This window comes from Phalangium opilio, unplaced genomic scaffold, assembly GCF_054372755.1.
Source record: "Phalangium opilio isolate 3A_F unplaced genomic scaffold, DU_Popi_V2 ptg000048l_1, whole genome shotgun sequence".
NCBI classification, from domain to species: Eukaryota; Metazoa; Arthropoda; class Arachnida; order Opiliones; family Phalangiidae; genus Phalangium; species Phalangium opilio.
Window position 1 is genome coordinate 6,418,388 of NW_028324170.1, and position 6,524 is coordinate 6,424,911.

The following is a 6,524-nucleotide window of genomic DNA, read 5'->3' on the forward strand; positions in this document are numbered from 1 at the left end:
TCCGACTTCTCGGTTGAAAGCGCCGGTTGCATCCACGTATTTATTTTGCCTGTACAAAGACGCGGATCTCCTTGGTTTTATTTCGGAGAAGGGAAGAGATTTGCCAGGACTCAAATTTGTATTCTTTTTGGCAAAACTGAAAAATAAAAATAAACTTCTTTTATTTTTCTGGTCGATGCTACGTTCATTCTTCCCTTTTCCTTCTTGAAGTTTACGTTTTGTGAATGATAAAATAAAGTAAGTTTTTTCGTTTTTTGAAGTATGTATATCCAGTAAAAGCTCTGCCATCCAAATTCGGGGATAAACCATAATGTATTATTTACAGCTATATGTTGAATTTTTATTCAAATATTTTTGAGAAATAAAAACAGGAGAATATAGAAGAAAAAATAGAACTTCGATTCTATTTAACTAAGAAATCCTTCTACAATTTAGTTGAATCTCCATTGAAGTTTAGAAGGAATCTCGAAGAAAACTACATTAGTTATCGTACTTATCGTGTCAGCCTTCAAAAGGAGGGCACGAATTTCTTCCAGATCAAATGACTTAGTCCAAAATTCTCGAAATTGCACTCGGCTTGATAATGAGATTGGCAAGTTTAGAACAAAGGGTACTTCAATAATTTGGAGTTTTGAAATATTTTAATTTTAAAACCCGAAACCTTGATCGATAAGTCATTTGCTCTCTGAATCGATGTTCTTGGAAGCCATAATTTTTCTACTTCTAGCGTGCACCATCCAATTTTTGATACCAACCGAAAACTGATATTTTAAATCATAGTAATTTGTCGATACATTAAACCCAAGTCATCAGACTTTGTGTCCTCAAGCATCTTCAGTAACATAGACAGTCGAAAGTATGTATTATTTTTTTATGAAACATTTTAATATTATTATTTTTTTCTTATTAAGCAGTGACTTTTGAATGATAATTACTACGATTCAAGCAACTGTTGAAAATATAAATAACCCAAAAACACTATAAATTCTTGTGGGCTGAATTTTCAAACGCTTCTATAACCATTTAAGAACAGTAACTATGTTGAATGGCCGAACTTGTAATCCTAAGAAATGGATTGCGGAATGAAATGCAAGGAAATATGAGAGGCTGCGAATGGCCTGATTCGACCGAGTTATTTATGACCCTGGTTCTTTAAATATTTACATTTCTTCTTCAGGAAATCCGATCTCAAGGCCAAGAAACTCTTTCGTATCTCCTGGATAATACCAAATATAGGATAGCAGTGGAATTTGTTTGAATAGTACGTTTGCTGCTTTTACATTTTTACTCCAGCGAGACTTTTTAACTCGCTACAGTTATAGACGAATACAATAGATTCTACGCAAAGGCCCGGCCGGTTTTATATTCGAGTCCCCGATGAAATTTATATTCAAAATTTATCCTCCAAAGAATCATGAATGCGTAAAAAAAATATTTCTTTTTGATAGACATTGTAAAACTCTCAAGAAAAAAAAAGTATACTCGAAACGAATTTTAAAAAGGAGAAGAAAATCAAAGATCTCTAGGGAAATTCTTCGAAGTCGATTCGTACGTTCGAACCAAGACACGAAAAATGTGTATGACAGGCTATGGTGTAAGTAACGAAAATACACAATCGTACAAGAGAAAATGGGCTCAAAGAACGTCGAGAACCGCCTGTAGATAAATATCATTTTCCTCGAATGTACTTGTTTTCAAGCGTATAAAACATATTTTTTTCTTTAAAATATTCTTCTGAAATCTTTTCTTAACATAATTTAAAAATTAATATTGCGCTGTAGAAAATATATCAAGCCTGGGATAGATTTAATTTTAGAAGTAGGAATGGAGAACGGTTAGTATTTACTTCAGTCCGACTCTTAGCCCAGTAACCAGCCCCTCTCTCCAACACGTAAAGAAAAGTTTAAATTATCTTATTGGCTCACTTAAACTACGTTTTGATGACGTTGCTGACGTGGACGGCGAAAAATAGGTAATTCTTTTTTACCTCTGTCGCTATGACCCGCCTCTTATTTCATACCTTTACGTCCCGTGGAGGGGGTCCGGGACTTTGACGCGCGCCCACATTACTCTGTTCTCAATTCCTACTTCTAAAATTAAATCTATCCCTGATCAAGCTTTATAAATAATTAAAAATAAAACTTAAATTGGACCTTTTTACAAATATTCAAATAGCTATATGGCATTTTCAAAACATTCAAAATTTAATATTAAAGTAGAACTGATTCAAAATCAATCAATATCTTAACACATAACGTTAAAACAAATGGTCTGTCCCTTGCAACCATACCAAAAAATGCCATTTAAACATACTTCAGTCATCGAGAATTGGACATTCTTTTTACTAGGTTAATAATCCTAGTTCATAGTATTTTAATGTGATGTGCCCTTAGAACAATAAGAAATATACATGACGTAATGGTCGGTCAAGTAATCAAGCGGCCATATCGGAGAAAGCCAGGTTCTTGCAGTCGAAAAAGAGGACGTGACTTCGATTTTTGCTTCGTCCGCTTTGAGAGGCAAACAAAACTGGTGCTGGTATAACGGCGGCGTGTGGGATGGACATAAACATACCACGAATGTCGATATACATCATTCATTATGAAATATGGGCCTCGAGAAACGATCCATCACTCTAGAGTAACGGTGGATACAAAAAACCTTAACCCACGCGGAAAGGACGGAACCGGCTAAAAATATCCGATCTCCCATTAACGAAATTCACCCGGCACGAAAAAAAGAAAAAACTCTAGTTTTGCTTTAAAATTTTATAAGAATTCAAAAGGAATTCAAACCAAGTCCAGGACATCTATACTGTGAATAGTGACAAATTTACATTTTATTCATCATTTATGACATTCTGGACGTTCTGAAACCGATATCAGCTCATAAAATTCAGAAATAGCAGCAAAGGTTACATCGAATTTTAAAAAAGGCTTCGGTTCAGGATTAACTGGTAAATATTTTTCTACAAGAAAAATATCTATTTAAGGCTTTTTTTTCTATAGGCCTAGTGCTTTAAAGTAAATCTGACAAGGTTTTCTGGCATACCCGTTTACAAGAATTATAGCACCCTTCAAATGAAATTAGTTGGATTAGTTACTTGTGGTCAGGTGAGTTGGCAAAAAATTCCTCAATAAAAAACCAACAGAGACTTCTTTCTTAAACTACGTATACTGGACATAGTGATCAATTCACACGTACTGGAACTGTAAACGAACTATATACTTCAGTCGGTTGGACCTGGAATGCGCCTGGATCTTACTTTGCTTAACTTGAGGACACTGAATGAAAGCAAGAAGTTGGAAGAAAGAAAAAAAAATTATTTCGTGTAGTTAGAAGAGCTCGGATTTATATGGCTCTCAAGTTTCAAGAATTTATACGAGACTCGCTTAGATCGAAGGAAGAAGGGTCATCGGTGAAGAGGGAGGGCAAGAAGGCTGTTGGTGGGCTCTCGCCCTACGGTCACGGTTTCTCGAACACAAGTACGTGCTCCCTGACGAAACCAGAGAAGATCTGACATTGACGAACGATCCTGGGCTTCCTCTCTCTTCTTATTTTTGTAGGGGAGCCAAGAAGTTTTTCTACTTCAATATAGCTAAGCACGGGTCTCGCTCCCGTTGCGGATCTCGAGACATCGATGAGGTTAATAGAATTTAAAAGACTATTCAGGTTGGCCATCTTGTTCCTGCAACCTGACTTTCCATTTCTGTGCGTTGCTCTTCAGTAAAAGTTCTAAGTGAAGCATGCAAGTAATGACAATGTTAATGTTGAAATGATTTTCGCCAGTATACATTGAATTATAACCTTGTATGACCTTTTCAAATGCAAAAATCAGTTACAAATGGCCCATGGGCCATGGTTCTTGTCTGCCTCGAAACCTCCCCTTTTGATTTCTTTCGCCTTTAGGCTTAGAAACTCACTCGCGTCAATAGTTTTACGCTGGCGAGTATTTGGAATCACGCGTCGCTTCTTTTAAAGGGTAACTTCTCTAGAAGAAGACGAGGGAGCCTCGGACTCTCGTAGGACGTCGGGCATCGTTTCCTCATTCGCTTCACACGTAAGTATGCATAGCCATCGAGCGTGGTGAATTCTTTTCAACTTATTTTGACGGCTACGATCCTTGAATTTTATTTCAGACATTTTTTTCGCAACGAGGTTATTCCCATGGAATTCTAAAGGGATCTTATACGTCTTATTTCGTTCCCGTTACACGTTTTTGCTTTCGCTACATTTTTACCTATTTGATTTTCCTGTCGCTGACGGTGAAGATCGTATCTAATTTGGACATGGGTTGTCGAAATAATATCGTGAACCATGGTAATGAAGGTGCTGAGTCTACAAGAGTTTAGAGGCCCAGATTAGTGTTCTTTCGAACCATCCATTTCAATCTAGACAAACGTGTAATCGCCGAAGTGGTGTTCCATTAGACTCATTTTGGACAGCTTTTGTTCCCACGAGATTTTGAAATGCAAAATGGCCTCCATCGTCCTAATTTGAATCAAAACGAGTACCTATAGTTTTTTGTCGCATATTTTGCCGTCGATTTGTGTATGAATTAAAATATTTTGTGCCTATTTTGAGAATAAGATGATGACCCACCCACCCCACGTTAAGGACATTTGATAGAAATATTGGTATCAGTGTTATTGAAGGGGTATATGTGTTCGTGGCCGAGAGTAATGAGTAGAGGCGCTAATTTGAAATTGGCCTCGTTCGTCTAGCTAGATATTGTAGCTGACAGGGCAAGCGTAAGACGCGAGGCTTAGGTGTCAATAGCAATTAAACCGCTGGGAAACGCCCATTGGACCAACGCGGAAGATGTAATCGAACTCGTCAACACCGTGCCAGACTGAATGCAAGAGAGATGAAGCGAAGGCCTCCTGGTATAGGAGGTCAACTGATGTTGGATATAAGCTTAGAATATTCAATTACGACCGCTCAAAACCCGTATTCAAAGTTCGGTTCAGTAGTCCGGGCGCTATGGCAAACTTTACCCGTTATGCCTAAAGATACCGATTCATAATCAGAAGATATTTTACTACCCTATGTACAGAGACGGATTGATTCAAGAAGCGCTTCACACACTTTATTCAGAAACGCACTCTGCCTATATTTTGGTTAAACCCTCAAACATATATAACGCGACTTATTGTGCCTAAAAGTAAAACTCAAGACGACAAGAATCCGAAGGGCTAGAGAATGAACTGGAAAACCCATTCTGACGCCCTGATATGTATCAGACCTTTTGTCACTCGAACATGGAACCTGTATAGTCTCAGCAGGACATGGAAGTGATACGGAATCTCGCTGGCAAACACCCAGGTTTGTGACACAACTGACCATGGGTGATGCGAGGGATAACAGAAACCAACAGCCTTGAACTTTTTTGGCAGAATTAAACAATGTTCAAAAGGCCATGGGTAGAGGGCAGTTTCTACATCCTTAGCCCCCGGACTAATAAGAGAGCTACCAAGAAAACTTTTATCCATTTGGCGTATAGCATTCGAGACTAAATAGATGATGTTCCGATAATAACGAGTATACAAGGAATCAGAGATCAATATTTTGAACGGCCGCCTTTGTCTTTCTAAAGGCTGTAAGTGGAGGACGAGGTTTCCACGCTTCTATAGAGACTACTAGTTAGTGACGGCTTATATTTAGTTTGACATGAAAGTGTCCTCCCCTGTCCCCGATATTTCAAAGCATTTGTATTATAGGAGTAGTAGGAACAGGGTTTCAAGGTGTCTTAACGTCACATTTGTTCGTTCATCAACCGTATGGCAAGATTGTTTCTTTGTTAATAATTCAAGCGCTCTGCTTTAATATTTCAAAATGCTGAACTGTGAACTCTATGAGGTATTCACGAGAAAATGGTCACTGGGCAAGACTGTGGGTTATAGTTTCGACATGGAGAAATTCAAAAAGTTTACTCTCCTTAGCATCCGGTCATTTTTACTCGTAGATATGGCTTATAAGCTTTAGGAGTCCCATTTTCCCTTTTAAGAGAGATATAAATCTTGAGTGCGTCAAGGTCCATTATGTAAACTGCCTAATATTACTTACGTCGTCTCGAGTTTACTACGTGTTGAAGGGCATTCAAAGTCGTTGAGACTTTTATCTACTTGTCTACGGATTCATTAAGAGTCGCGTAAATAAATTCGCGTAATTAATTCTTCATCTTTTTGACGTTGACCACAAATATAGTTCTATCAATGAAACATTGAGCCTTATCACGAGAATTTGGAAATCGTGGTATTCTTTCAATATAACCTCAAAGTTGTCCAAAGAGAGCCCTGTTTCTCGATGTACTGGAGTGGCAACAGCCATTTCCGTTATGATAAGGACACATTGTTCATATGGGCAATGTAGTCACCCGTTGTCTTTTCACACATCTTCTTTAGTGATATTTTGTCAACAGTTTTGAGCAAAAAACCCATTATCGTTAACAAAGTATTAAGCGGCAAAAATAAAAGATGGTACGTAGCATTAAATTATGATCACCTGCATGATTTCGTGTCAAT

General features: G+C 37.8%; 2 long non-coding RNA genes across 4 annotated transcripts; both read left to right on the forward strand.

The window, feature by feature from the left end:
* The first annotated feature begins 569 nt into the window (after positions 1-569).
* LOC149674027 (uncharacterized) lies at positions 570-1,729 on the forward strand. 3 transcript variants are annotated; one of them, XR_016367046.1, is made up of 3 exons: positions 570-856; positions 912-1,089; positions 1,178-1,729. It is a non-coding gene; the product is annotated as an uncharacterized LOC149674027 (long non-coding RNA). The 3 variants fall into 3 exon arrangements; XR_016367045.1 differs by having other exon boundaries at positions 912-1,729; XR_016367047.1 differs by having other exon boundaries at positions 915-1,729.
* Positions 1,730-3,023: 1,294 nt separating this feature from the next.
* On the forward strand, positions 3,024-4,054 carry LOC149674028 (uncharacterized). Its single transcript, XR_016366987.1, has 4 exons — positions 3,024-3,113; positions 3,187-3,331; positions 3,397-3,485; positions 3,567-4,054. It is a non-coding gene; the product is annotated as an uncharacterized LOC149674028 (long non-coding RNA).
* The last annotated feature ends 2,470 nt before the right edge of the window (positions 4,055-6,524 follow it).